The 15,156-nt window shown below is 44.5% G+C and overlaps 1 protein-coding gene and 1 pseudogene across 4 annotated transcripts in view; both read left to right on the forward strand.

Moving 5' to 3' along the window:
• The window catches only part of PDZD2 (PDZ domain containing 2), a 485,800-nt gene that overhangs the window by 268,510 nt on the left and 202,134 nt on the right, over positions 1-15,156 (forward strand). The gene's annotated exons all lie outside the window — the stretch shown is intronic.
• On the forward strand, positions 6,747-7,544 carry LOC104673863 (annotated as a pseudogene).

Genomic DNA, 15,156 nt, shown 5'->3' on the forward strand with positions numbered 1-15,156 from the left:
CCACCTACCCAGGAGGCTGAGGCACAAGAATCGCTTAAACCCAGGAGGTGGAGGTTGCAGTGAGCCGAGATCATGCCACTGCACTCCAGTCTGGGGGACAGAGAGAGAGACTCTGTCGCAAAAAAAAAAAAAAAGTGACTTGAAGTTAGCTTTTGTGAATCTTGATTTTTGTCTGTTTCAAATTGGAGAGTGAATAATTCCCCTTATTGAGATTACATTATTACACATTTCATGCATTTAAAGTTTACAATAAGTGGTTTTTAAGTAAATTGAAGCAGATCTGCAGACATCACGCTATCTACTTTTAGAACATTTTAATCACCCCTAAAAGAAATCCTGAATCCGTTAACAGTCACTCCCCACTTTTCCCCACAAACTCCCCAGCCCCTGGCAACCACTCATCGATTTGCTATCTCTATAAATTTCCTTTTCTGGACACTTCATGTAAATGAAATCTGTGTGGTCTTTTGTGACTGGCTTCTTTCACTTAGCATATTTTCAGTGTTCATACACATGTGACATCTGTCACTGGAAATTCATTTCTTTTTATTACCAAATGGTAGTCCAGTGTTACATATTCACCAGATGATCGATATTGGGGTTATTTCCACATTTTGGCTATTGTAAATAATGCTGCTTGGAACATTCATGTATAAGATTTGTGTGGACATAATGTTTTCATTTCTTTTGGGTATATACCTAAGAGTGGAATTGCTGGGTCATATGGTAATTCCATGTTTAACATTTTGAAGAACTGCTAAACTTTTCCAACGTAATGGCACAATTTTACATTCCTACCAACAATGCATGAAGGTTTCAGTTTCTGCACATCTTCACCAACACTTGTTATTATGTCCTTTAAAAAAATTATAGCCAATCTAGTGTATATGAAGTGGTATCTCACTGTGGTTTTGGTTTGCATTTCCCTGATGACTAATGCTGTTGCACATCTTTTCCTGGGTTTGTTGTCAATTTTTGTATATCTTCTTTGGAGAAACATCTATTCAGATCTTTAGCCTGTTACTCAGTTGAATTGTCTGCTTATTATTGAATTGTTAAAGGGTTTGATTTGGATACTTTTTTTTTTTTTCCCCAGAGTCTCATTCTGTCACCCAGGCTGGAATTCAGGGGTGCCATTTCAGCTCACTGCAACCTCCTCCTCCTAGGTTCAAGCAATTCTCCAGCCTCAGCCTCCCAAGTAGGTGGGATTACAGGCGTGCATCACCTTGCCTGACTAATTCTATTTTTAAGAAATAGAAAAATTAGCCGGGAGCAGTGGCACGTGCCTGTAATCCCAGCTACTCGGGAGGCTGACACAGGAGAATCGCTTTAACCCAGGAGGCGGAGGTTGCAGCGAGCCAGATCATGCCACTGCACTCCAGCCTGGATGACACAGTGGGACTCTGTCTCAAAAAAACAAAACCAAAACTTAAAATTTTATTAAGGGCTTTGTTTCTTTACATGTCAATTTCTCATTATTCCAGCACCATTTATGAAAAAGATGGGAAGCAATTTTCTGCAAATAATATATATGATAAGGGATTTGCATGCAGAAGGGAAAAAAGACAACTCTTACAACTTGAAAGTAAAAATTACACTTTGGGAGGTTGAAGCGGGTGGATCACCTGAGGTCAGGAGTTTGAGACCAGCCTGACCAACATGGTGAAACCCCATCTCTACTAAAGACAAAAAATTAGCTGGGCGTGGTGGCGCATGCCTGTAATCCTGGCTACTCAGGAGGCTGAGGCGGGAAAATCGCTTGAACCTGGGAGGCAGAGGTTCCAGTGAGCCGAAATCGCACCACTGCACTCCAGCCTAGGCAACAAAGTGAGACTCCATCTCAAAAAAATAAATTAAAAAAATTAAATATTATTATGTAATTTAGGGGTAGAAAGAATAGGAAAGACCGGGCATGGTGGCTGACGCCTATCATCCAAACACTTAGGGAGGCCAAGGTGGGAAGATTGCTTGAGCCCAGGAGTTTGAGACCAGCCTGGGAAACATAGTGAGACCCTGTCTCTACTAAAAATACAAAAAATTAGCTGGGCAGGGTGGCACATGCCTGTAGCCCCAGCTACCCAGGAAGCTGAGATGGGAGAATCACCTGAGCCTGAGAGATGATGCAGTGAGCCAAGATCACGCCACTGTACTCTAGCCTGAGCAACGAGAGTGAGACCCTGTTTCAAAAAAAAAAAAAAGAAAGGAAAAGTCATTGTAAATTAGTGAAAAACATTTTTTTGTTGTTGTTTTTGTTTTTTTCTTTTTGAGACGGAGTTTTTTTGTTGCCCAGGCTGGAGTGTAATGGCCCGATCTCTGCTCACTGTAACCTCCGCCTCCTGGGTTCATGCAATTCTTCTGCCTCAGGCTCCTGAGTAGCTGGGATTACAGGTGCCTGTCACCATGCCCAGCACATTTTTGTATTTTTAGTAGAGACGGGGTTTCACCATGTAGGCCAAGCTGGTCTCTAACTCCTGACCTCAGGTGATCTGCCCATGTCAGCCTCCCAAAGTGCCAAAGTGCTGGGATTACACGCCATTGCACCCAGCCACATTTTTTTTTTTTTTTAGTATTTTAAAGCAGTGTATTTCTTTCAACTGTATGTGTTTCAATTAGCCAAAATACAAACAAAACCAAACCAGCAAAATAATAACCAGTAAGTCTTTATCATAAGATTTATTCAATATTAAGTTATGCCACTTCTTATAAGCTCAATTATTAATAAGAACTTACTACATCTACAACTTACAAGTTGCTGAAGGTTAACATAGTGAAATCAGCCACAAATGTTAAAAATCAAGGAAAAGTTTTACTTAGTCAACAGTCATTCAGTAAACAAACATTTAATGAGCACTTGCTGTGGGCAAGGCTGGTCATGGTTGAAGCCAAGAAAATAAATCTCTTATCTTCCCAGGGCCTTTTAAATGAACCAGTATTTATAAACATTCCAATACATTGCCTGAGAAAACAATTAACATTGCTATCATCATAACTTAGAGGTTGAAATGTGAAAACATGAGTCACTGGAAACCAACACTTGTTAATATGTCTTATTTCTTTATTTTTTTGAGACGGAGTCTTGCTCTGTCACCCAGGTTGGAGTGCAGTGGGGTGATCTCAGCTCACTGCACTGCAAGCTGCACCCCCCTGGTTCACTCCGTTATCTTGCCTCGGCCTCCCAAGTAGCTGGGACTACAGGCGCCTGCTACCACGCCTGGCTAATTTTTTTTTGTATTTTTCGCAGAAACGGGGTTTCACCGTATTAGCCAGTATGGTCTCTATCTCCTGACCTCGTGATCTGCCTGCGTTGACCTCCCAAAGTGTTGGGATTACAGGTGTGAGCCACCGCTCCTGGCCAATATGTCTTTTAAAAATTAGTAGTAGATGGTGAATATTACTGGAAAGGTACAGATACAGAATTCCAGGCACAATTACATCGAATAAGGCTGAGGTTATAATTAAGCATGAGTAAAGAAGCAGCACATCTAAAATGTTGCTGCTTGTATTTCAAATTTGCCTATAAAATTATGAAAGTGAATCTGCTTTTACCCGAGGGAGTGAATTTGTGTGTGTGTGTGTGGAGGGGTTGTTTTGTTTTGTTGTTTGTTTGTTTATTTCTTTCGAGACAGAGTTTTGATCTGTCGCCCAGGCTGGAGTGCAGTGACCCAGTCTCAGCCCACTGCAACCTCCGTCTCCCAGGTTCAAGCAGTTCTCCTACCTCAGCCTCTGGAGTAGCTGGGATTACAAGCACCCACCACCAGGCCTGGATAATTTTTTTTTTTTTTTTTTAACCTTTCTTAGTAGAGACGGGGTTTTGCTGTGTTGGTCAGGCTGGTCTCAAACTCCTGGCCTCAGGTGATGCACCCACCCTCCTCAGCCTCCCAAAGTGCTGGGATTACAGGCATGAGCCACTGCACCTGGCCTGAAATTGAAGTAATTTTAACTGAGATACCACACAAGTAAAATATACTTCATGTTACTGATGTCCAAATGGTTGTTGGTTTTTTGTTGTTGTTGTTTTTTGTTTTGCGATGGGGTCTCACCCTGTTGCAGAGGCTGGCGTGCAGTGGTAACCTTGACCTCCCCAGGCTCAGATGCTCCTCCCACCTCAGTTTTTGTATTTTTGGTAGAGATGGGTTTTTGCCATGTTACCCAGGCTAGTCTTGAACTCCTGGGCTCAAGCAGTCAGCCCATCTCTGTCTCCCAAAGTGCTAGGATTACAGGTGTGTGCCACCACTCATGGCCTTAGTTTGGTTTTTATCAATGATTTAGGAAATCTATTAAGAGACTATTTACAGCTGAGTGCAGTGACTCACGCCTGTAATTCTTGCACTTTGGGAAGCTGAGGCGGGTGGATCACCTGAGGTCAGGAGTTCGAGACCAGGCTGGCCAACATGGTGAAACCCCGTCTGTACTAAAAATACAAAAATTAGCTGGGCATGGTGGCACGTGCCTGTAGTCCCAGCTGGTTGGGAGGCTGAGGCAGGAGAATCTCTGGAACCCAGCAGGCAGAAGTTACAGTGGGCTGAAATTGTGCCACTGCATTGCAGCCTGGGCAACACAGCAAGAATCTGTCTCAAAAAAACAAAAAACAAAAAAACAAAAACAAATACAATATCTAGAATAGAATATTTGAACATATTTTCCACCTTTGGATGTGCTCAGATCCAGTAAGAATTAGATTAAATGTTATGGTCTAAACATTGAAAGTTGTACTATCCATCTAATTCTGGGTGGAATGCTTGGTTAGCCCAAGTTTATAATCAAGAACTAAGAAAAAGTTCAACACAAAGAGATTTGTCTTGTTACAGTGGATGATTGTTTTGTTGACAGTTTGGTTATGATGACTTCTTAATGTTTTAAGTGGCCATGCTCCTTACCTGTCTTTGCACAGGATGCCATAACAAAGTACTGCATGGCTGAAATGATAGACATTTATTTTCTTGCAGTTCTGGAGGTTGGAAAGTCTAAGACGAAAGTACCAGCATGGTTGGCTTCTGGTGAGGGCTCTCTTCTGGGTTGTAGACGGCTGCCTTCTCACTGTGTCTTCACATGACAGGGAAAGCAAGCAAGCAGAGGCTGTCTGGCATCTCTTCTTATAAGGGCATTCATTCCTTCATGGGGTCCCTTCCCTGACCTCACCAAAACCTAATTACCTCCCAGAGATCATATCTCCAAATACTATCACATGGGGGATTATGGCTCTAACCTGTGAATTTTGAGAGGGAACACAGTTCATAGTATTAGTTGTAAATGACATAAAGGCTCTGGTTAATACACCCATCTGGGTTATTGTGCCTTTTCTTCAAGAAACCCACTAATAGCTACATGTAGTGGATTATCAGGCCGAATTCATCTGTCCATTTCCCATGAAGTACAGATGAGAGAGGACACTGTGAAATACAGTATTTTGTATGTCTAATGTTTCATGCCTTATGAAGAAAGTCTTGCTGTTTTAGTTGGATTTTATTTGTTAATCCCCACCCCCACTCCCAATTACATGAAGGCATAAGAAAAGGATCTCCCAATTAAAGGAAGGCATTAAAAAAGGCTCTCCCAATTAAATGAAGGCATAAGAAAAGGATCAGGTGCCCGGGCACGGTGGCTCATGCCTGTAATCCCAGCACTTTGGGAGGCCGAGGCAGGCAGATCATGAGATCAGGAGTTCGAGACCAGCCTGGCCAATATGGTGAAACCCCGTCTCTACTAAAAATATAAAAATTAGCCAGGCGTGGTGGTGGACGCCTGTAATCCCAGGCACTCAGGAGGCTCAGGCAGGAGAATTGCTTGAACCCGGGAGGCCGAGGCTTCAGTGAGCCGAGATCGTGCCACTGCACTCTAGCCCGGGTGACAGCCAGACTCCATCTCAAAAAAAAAAAAAAAAAAAAAGTAAAAGGATCAGGTAAGTAGAATTGAATAACATCTTTTTTTTTTTTTTTTTTTTTTTTTTTTTTTTTTTTGAGAGGGAGTTTCGCTCTGTCGCCCAGGCTGGAGTGCAGTGGCCGGATCTCTGCTCACTGCAGACTCCGCCTCCCGGGTTCACGCCATTCTCCTGGCTCAGCTTCCCGAGTAGCTGGGACTACAGGCGCCCGCCACCTCGTCCGGCTAGTTTTTTTGTATTTTTTAGTAGAGACGGGGTTTCACCGTGTTAGCCAGGATGGTCTCGATCTCCTGACCTCGTGATCCGCCCGTCTCGGCCTCCCAAAGTGCTGGGATTACAGGCTTGAGCCACCGCGCCTGGCCCATGTTGGAGATTTTATGTATATTTAAAATGTACAGATAGTCTACCTTTCCTTCTATTTAATTTTTTTTTTTTTTTTTCCCAGACGGAGTCTTGCTGTGACGCCCAGGCTGGAGTGCAGTGGCATGATCTAGGCTCACTGCAAGCTCCGCCTCCTGGGTTCACACCATTCTCCTGCCTCAGCCTCCCGAGTAGCTGTGGGACTACAGGCGCCCGGCTAATTTTTTGTATTTTTAGTAGAGACGGGGTTTCACTGTGTTAGCCAGGATGGTCTCCATCTCCTGACCTCATGATCCACCCGCCTCCGCCTCCCAAAGTGCTGGAATTACAGGCGTGAGCCCCCGCGCCCAGCCCCTTCTATTTTATTTTGGTTTGATGCTTCCTTTGTTTGAAATCTAAGCAAGGTTTCCCCTCCCCGGCTCCCCACGAGCGCAGCTGCGAGCTCTGGGCTCCTCTAAGGCAGCGCCGCTGGTCGTTCGTCTCCCTTTAGCCGCTGTCAGCCGCCATCATGATTATCTACCGGGACCTCCTCAGCCATCATGAGGTGTGTTCACGAGATCCGGGAAATCCCAGACTGGCTGTGCCTGTAAGTGGAGGGAGAAGATGGTCAGTAGGAAAGAGGGTAACACCGATGACTCGCTCATTGGTGGAAATGCCTCTGTTGATGGCCCCGAGGGCGAGGGTGTGGAAAGCACAGTAATGGCTCGTGTTGATACTGTAAGGAACCGTCACTTGCAGGAAAAAACTACAAGAAATACATCAAAGGTTAAGTAAAATCAATCAAAGGCAAACTTGAAGAACAGAGACCAGAAAGAGTAAAACTTTTTATGACAGGGGCTGCAGAACAAATCAAGCACATCCTTAGTAATTTCAAAAATGACCAGTTCTGGCCGGGCGTGGTGGCTCATGCTTATAATCCCAGCACTTTGGGAGGCCGAGGCGGGAGGATCACTTGAGCTCAGGAGTTTGAGACCAGCCTTGGCAACATAGTGAGACCCTGCCCCTACCAAAAATGCAGAAAATTAGCTGGCCGTGGTTGGTGCACACCTGTAATCCCAGCTACTCGGGAGGCTGAGGTGGGAGAACTGCTGAACCCGGGAGGCGAAGGCTGCAGTGAGCGGAGATCACTGCACTCCAGCCTGGGTAACAGAGCAAGACTCCATCTCAAAACAAGCAAACAAAAAGCTACCAGTTCTGTACTGGGGAAAGCATGAATCGAGGTGGTGCTCAACTGGACTACTGTGAGGATGGCATGACTCCATATGTGATTTTCTTTAAGAATGGTTTAGAAATCGGAAACTGTTAACAAATTTGGCAATTACTTTGGATGTATCACCTGTCATCGTAGCTTGTCATCCACACAACAGGACTTAAGAAAATGGGACTGATGTCATCTTGAGCTCTTTATTTGTTTTGACCATGCTTTGGAATGGAGGCATTGTTTTAAGAAAAACATGTCATGTAGCTTGTCTAAAAATAAAATGCATTTAAACTCAAAAAATCTAAGCAAAAGAGATCATAAGGGCATTAATTTGGGGAGCAGGGACATGTGGTTAAGATGCTTTTTGATAACAGTTTGAATTTTCTACGCTAATTAAAAAAAGAGAACATTTTCTTTTACCCTATATAGTAGAATATAAGCTCCATACATAATAAGCAAGAGCTACAAAAAGGTTTTTGGCCAACATAAATATACATGAAATACTGTAGTATACTGATAGGATACAATTCAGTTTACTACTAATAATACAGTGATACACATGAGAAAGTCATGTATAGCTCTAATATTCACATATATAATTAAAATCACATTTAAAATTTACATGACATTAATTTTGAATGTTCCTTTTCCCACTTATATAGTTTATGAAGCAAATTTATTCAAATAATCAGAGCCACATTTTGAGTCAGCTGAGTCAGTTTTCAGGATGTATTGCTTTTCGTCTTTATTATTTGAAAGACTGTAATATTCATGTATGGTGCTGTCCCTGGACATTTTATCCAAGGCCACAAGTATTCATATAACCCTGCCACAGTTTCCCCATCCCTTCATCCTATAATTGAAAATAACTGGCCGGGCGCGGTGGCTCAAGCCTGTAATCCCAGCACTTTGGGAGGCCGAGACGGGCGAATCATGAGGTCAGGAGATCGAGACCATCCTGGCTAACCCGGTGAAAGCCTGTCTCTACTAAAAAATACAAAAAACTAGCCGGGCGAGGTGGCGGGCGCCTGTAGTCCCAGCTACTCAGGAGGCTGAGGCAGGAGAATGGCGTGAACCCGGGAGGCGGAGCCTGCAGTGAGCGGAGATCCGGCCACTGCACTCCAGCCTGGGCGACAGAGCGAGACTCTGCCTCAAAAAAAAAAAAAAAGGAAAGAAAAGAAAATAATTTACGTTTATGGATGCGTTTACTACGGGCCAAATACTGTCACAGGTGTCTTAGATGTATTAACTCATTTATGCAGAGAAATCTGAGAGATTGATAACATTATTTCACTTTATTCAGGGAACTAAGGTTCAGAAAGGTCAAATAACTTGCTCAAAGTTACATAACTCATGAAAGGCAGAGCCAAGATTCAAACCCAGCTGTGGAGCTCCAGAGTTCCTGCCTTTTTTTTTTTTTTTTTTTTTTTTTTTCTGGAGACTTACTGTCGCTCTGTCACCCAGGCTGGAGTGCAGTGGTGCGACCTCACCTTACTGCAACCTCTGCCTCCTAGGTTCAGGTGGTTTTCATGACTCAACCTCCCAAGCAGCTGGGATTACAGGTGCCCCACCACTATGCCTGGCTAATTTTTTTTTTTTTTTTTTGAGACAGAGTCTCACTCTGTCACCCAGGCTGGAGTGCAAGTTGCACGATCTCCATTCACTTGTACCTCCGCGTCCTGGGTTCAAGCGATTCTCTTGCCTCAGCCTCCTGAGTAGCTGGGATTACAGATGCCCGCCACTACGCCAAGCTAATTTTTTTGTATTTTTAGTAGATGTGGGGTTTCACCATGTTTGCCAACCTGGTCTCGAACTCCTGACCTCGTGATTCACCTGCCTCGGCCTCCGCAAGTGCTGGGATTACAGGGATAAGCTACCACACCTGGCCAATTTTTTTTTTTTCTTTTTTTTGTATTTTTAGTAGAGACAGAGTTTTACTGTGTTAGCCAGGCTGGTCTGGATCTCCTGACCTCAAGCTATCTACCCGCCTCAGGCTCCCAAAGTGCTGGGATTACAGGCATGAGCCACTGCCTCCAGCCAGTTCCTGCTTTTAACCACTGTGCTACTCTGCTCTGAGAAAATGCAGCACTTAAGATGGTGAGATTATTTCCCCTAGGAATAATTGTTAAATTTAACATTAAGTTGATTTCCCCCCTTTATTTTAAACCAGTTCTGTTTAAGCATCTAAAATTCCCATTGATTAAGTGTGAGGTAATTGTGTCTTCTCCAAATAGTAATTTGTCATCCAAATTAACATAATTGAAAGAGGTTCATAATATAATTTGTACAGACTCATATATAACTGCCTCTTTTATAAGAATGTTAGAGAAAATATGGCCGGGCGCGGTAGCTCATGCCTGTAATCCCAGCACTTTGGGAGGCGGAGGTGGGCGGATCATGAGGTCAGGAGATCGAGACCATCCTGGCTAACACAGTGAAACCCTGTCTCTACTAAAAATACAAAAAAAAAAAAAAAAAAGAAAAACAACCAGGCGCCGTGGCAGGCGCCTGTAGTCCCTGCTACTCGGGAGGCAGAGGCAGGAGAATGGCGTGAACCCAGGAAGCGGAGCTTGCAGTGAGCCGAGATCGCGCCACTGCACTCCATTCTGGACGACAAAGCGAGACTCTGTGTCAAAAAAAGCAAAAGAAAAAAAAAGAATGTTAGAGAAAATACAACCTTACATTTTGACATATATGGTATATAAGCCAAATCAGTATGTGCCAATTTGATGGGATAGTTGCACTATTTCTGAAACAACTGCTGGTCACTAGGCACTGTACTGGGCTGTTGACATATTACCTAGTTTTGTTTTCTCTGAAACTCTGTAAGGAAAGTAGCATTGTTCTAGTTTTGTAGATGAATCAATTCAGGCTCAGAGAGTGTGAGAAACTCGTCTAGCACAATATAGAGCCTGGGGCAGTGGAGTTGAGATTGAACCTTTGTGTGGCCATCACTAAAGCTTCTGCTCTGTGGATGCCACCATGTGGCCTCACTGGGCATACAGAACTGGGTTCAGAAGCCCCTGACTTGGAGCACGTGGCCACTGGATAGCCCCTGTCCGCTGGCTCCTGCAGTCCTTCCCGCTTCCTTTCATTTCTCTGCTTTCTTGCCGAGTCTGGCAGGACTTTTGGCTGCAAACAACAGAAATTCCTGTAGCCAGTTTAAGCAGAAAGGGATGTATTAAAGGCTCTTGGTTAGGTGGTTCACAGATGTTCTGGGAAGAACCAAGAATCAGGCTTGGATGTGATGGAGCCAGGAAGAGAGCCAAACCACACCATGGGTCTGTTCTAGCAGAAAAATCATGCTGTCTCTGCTGGCTGCTGAGTCCCCAGGAGCTAAGGGAATGAACGTCAGGACTGCGATTCTCTTCTGCTGTGCTCCTCAGAAGGCCTGGATCACAATGGGTGACCTTACTGCCTCTGTCACTCATGCTACATCCGGGTTATACTGGGATGCTTCTGATTGGTGGAAATAAGCTCACATGCCTGCGCTCTGGCTGCAATGGAATATGGTGGTTTCACATTTTCTGCTAAATGGAGATTGAGCGAATCAGTCTACAGCATCTGCCATACTTAATCCACCCTGGCCCCAGCCCCAGCCCCAGCCTCGGCTCTACTACACAATGACCAGACAGTTTCTTCGTCCATTTGTGCTACTATAACAAATACCATAAATGAGATGGCTTATAAGTAACAGAAATTTATTTCCCATAGTCTAGAGGCTGGGAAGTCCAAGACCCAGGCATTAGCTGATTCAGTGTCTGGTGAAGGTCTGCTTTCTGGTTTGTAGATGGTGCCTTGCTGGGTCTTCATACGGTGGAAGAGGCCAGGCAGTTCTCTAGGGTCTCTTTCATAAGGAGACGAATCCCACTCAGGAGCGCTCCTCCTTCATGACCTTATCGCTTCCCAAGGGCCCCACCTCCTAATATCGTACTTTGGAGGCCGAGGTGGGCCTCCCAAAATTTGTATGCTAAAATCCTAACCCTCAAGGGGGTTCCTCCAATTTTGGAGGAACACAAAGATTCAGACCATAACAGATGGGTATCCCATTTGTGCCTCATTCTCTAGTGCTTTGGTGGATACAAACTGAATTGATTGATTGACGTTTCTGTGCTTGTCTAAGTGTAACCAAACCCCCCAGTTCACACGCTAGAGAAGGTTCGACTTGTTCTATTTCTTCTCCTGTAGCTGACACGGCTAACAGTGGGACTAACATGAGGGTCCAAAGTGAAAAAACTGCTCAGCCACTCAAAGGAAACCCACCCCATGGAAGTCGCTCTCTAGCATGATGGTACTTTCTGAAATGACGTTTTGTTTTAGTGGAGGAAGGCTTTATTCTGAAGTCTGGTATACTATTTGGAGTTCATAGGGTGAGGAACATAACCTTCCATTCCCACGTTTCTCTCTGAAGTTCAGGCTTTCATCTGCTGGATCCCACATGCTGAGTGCAAGGATAACAAATGTACCCAGTGAACAAAAGTTTAGCGTCTTTTTTTTAATATGAAAAACATTGCATCCTTCTTTTAGGGTACAGGTTTTCAGTTGCTTTTGAGAAAAGCATCACATGTAGGCCCAAGATCTGAAAATAAAGGAGACTTGAAGAAAATATGTTGATTAGAAGAATAGTATCAGGCCAGATGTAGTGGCTCATGCTTATAATCCCAGCACTTTGGAAGGCTGAGGCGGGTGGTTGCTTGAGGTCAGGAGTTCAAGACCAGCCTAGCCAATATGGCAAAACCTTGGGCATGGTGGCACATGCCTGTAGTCCCAGCCACTCAGGAGGCTGAGGCACAACAATTGCTTGAACCTGGGAGGTAGAGGTTGTAGTGAGCTGAGATCACACCACTGCGCTCCAGCCTGGACAACAGAGTGAAACCTTCGAAGAAAAAAAGATAGTATCAAAAGGAAAGAAACACGAAATTAAGCTTTAGCCCCCACGGTCTCCATTACTGACTGAGGACTTAAGGCAAATTGAATCCATATCTCTGATTAGTTATCTAGTCCGTACAATTGAAAAATACAAAGGTTAAGACCCTAAGAGTTACTATAAGAAACGTACAGACTCTGGATGCAGTGTCTGATTCATACTATTAAAATGTTAACCTCTTGAGCATTTCTGGAAACTGTGATCCTACTGGGTGGGGCCATTCCCCATGGCTCTTGCTGCCAGCAGTGGGTTTCTGTCTTTCTTAGTTTGGTAATCACATGGGTAGTTTACGTCATCAGGTGGATAAGCAGGTCAAAGTTGAAGGGAAAAACCAAATCTGTTTGTTTAACACCATTGTTCACTATGGCTAGGGTTTAGAGCTTACACAATATTAGAAATAGAGTCATGAAGGATTTTAGTTTGCATTTTTCTGGTAATCTAGAAGTCTTGATTTTGCCATAGGCTTGCAATTTATGTATTAATTTTCCTTCAAGGTTCATTTAGCAGCCAGCGGAGGAACATTTGCATTTTCATTGGGTCATTCTCCAACCTCTCCCCTACCCCCAGCATACTCTCTCTACTGCTAAAAGCTAGAGCCAGATGTCACTCCCTGCCTCTGGGTGACAGGAATGTCAGTGTCTGTAACTCTTCAGTGGCTACCAACCCAACCTCAGTGTGCCGCAATGAACTTCTCCAGTGCCACGTGATCCCAGAATTAAAGAGCTCATGAAATTCTCCACTCAAGTGGCACATGCCTACATGACTCCAAAACATGAAAACTTGGAGGTTTTTCCAAAATTAAAATGACTAAGTAAAATAAAGTTTATTGCATTGTCATTCCAGTAAGTCATACTCAAGGTTCTGATCCTGGCTGGGCGTGGTGGCTCACGCCCGTAATCCCAGTACTTTGGGGGACTTAGGCGGGTAGATCACAATGTCAGGAGTTCAAGACGAGCCTGGCCAAGACGGTGAAACCCTGTCTCTACTAAAAATGCAAAAATTAGCCAGGCATGGTGGTGGACACCTTAATCCCAGCTACTCGGGAGGCTGAGGCGGAGAATTGTTTGAACCCAAGAGGCGGAGGTTTGCAGTGAGCCAAGTTTGCCGAGATTGCGCTGCTGCACTCTAGCCTGGGTGACAGAGTGAGACTCCATCTCACAAAGAAAAAAAAAAAAGATTCTGATCCTAACACAGGGATCTCATTTTGAAAAGGATAAGTTTAGGAGTAGATGGAACATGTCTCAGAGGACAACTTTGAAACTTTTCGGAGGACAAATGTCAATGTGGGAAAGGGTACCCCAGTGAAATCTGGTGCCAGTGCTAATGCCATTTTCTTAGATGATGAAATGGAGACAATAATTCAATGACAAAGGTTGTTTTTGTTCCAGGTGGTGTTCTATTGAAATTGAGGCTATGCCGTGTACAGGACCGCTCCTTAACACAGAATTGACATAGAAAGCTGGTGAAGCAAACCTAAATTCAGGCTTAGCAACCTCAGTAATTCTGACATGTGCTCGTACAGGAGTGGAGGTAGCATGAAATATTTACAGTGAGTCTGGCAGGGATTAGTGTGTACAGAGGTTAAGTTCAGCAAAATGTAGGGGGTAGGGAAAGCCTGAAGTGGTGAAAATGTACCTAGTTGTCCCTGTGAAAGAGGCAAAGTTTTAGAGTTGAATTCCTATTTTTAGAAGCTGTGAGGGGTCTTCATTGGATACCGTTACTTTCTTTTTTTTTTTTTTTTTTTTTTTTTTGAGGCGGAGTCTCGCTCTGTCGCCCGGACTGGAGTGCAGTGGCCGGATCTCAGCTCACTGCAAGCTCCGCCTCCCGGGTTTACGCCATTCTCCTGCCTCAGCCTCCCGAGTAGCTGGGACTACAGGCGCCTGCCACCTCGCCCGGCTAGTTTTTGTATTTTTAGTAGAGAGGGGGTTTCACCGTGTTAGCCAGGATGGTCTCGATCTCCTGACCTTGTGATCCGCCCGTCTCGGCCTCCCAAAGTGCTGGGATTACAGGCTTGAGCCACCGCGCCCGGCCCCGGATACCGTTACTTTCTAAACAACAGGGTATGTTGGGTGTTGCCAGCACTCTGCAGTGCTGCAAAGGAATACTGAGACCAGATACCACTACCCTCCCGATGCCTACATTCCAATTGGAGAAGCATCCCTCACTTGAAATCCCCACATGTTATTAGATTGCCACTGTGACATCCAGGGAAAAAAAGGATGAACCTGTGGCATCTACACTTGGCCCTTCCTATCAGATTCAGCCTCGTGGCCCCTAGATTCTGCTGATTCCCCAGTTAACCAGTTACGGACCTTCTGTGCTAGGGGGTGTTCTCCAGAGATGGCAAACCCTGAGGCCAGGAGTCTCCTCTATTCCTTGCTACTTGTCCTCTGGGCTCTTGACCAAAGGAACCATCTTTGTCCAGAAGCAGGTAAACTTTCCAGGAAAGCCCTGCTGTGTCCCCAGGAGAAGGGCATTTCTGGGTTTGGCAGAAAACACCCTAAAGGCTGGCAAGCTTACCATTTGCTCTATATACAGGCCAGAGAATTTCAAAGACCCAGGGCCCAGGATGTGAGAGAAGGGAATTCTGATTTGTGTGTGTTAATTTTTTTTCAAACCCTCACTCTTCGTAGACACAAATACTCCTCTTTTCAGGTCTGTTTTTGTAAAACAGATGAAAGGACCAGTAGTATGCAAATAGGTTAATATCCACTTGGCCTTTCTATCTGAGCCCAGTCCTGATTTCATTCTGTCCATGGGGAAAACTTCCTTTTTACAGTGCACCTTCAG

This window comes from Rhinopithecus roxellana, chromosome 3 (assembly GCF_007565055.1).
Source record: "Rhinopithecus roxellana isolate Shanxi Qingling chromosome 3, ASM756505v1, whole genome shotgun sequence".
NCBI lineage: Eukaryota > Metazoa > Chordata > Mammalia > Primates > Cercopithecidae > Rhinopithecus > Rhinopithecus roxellana.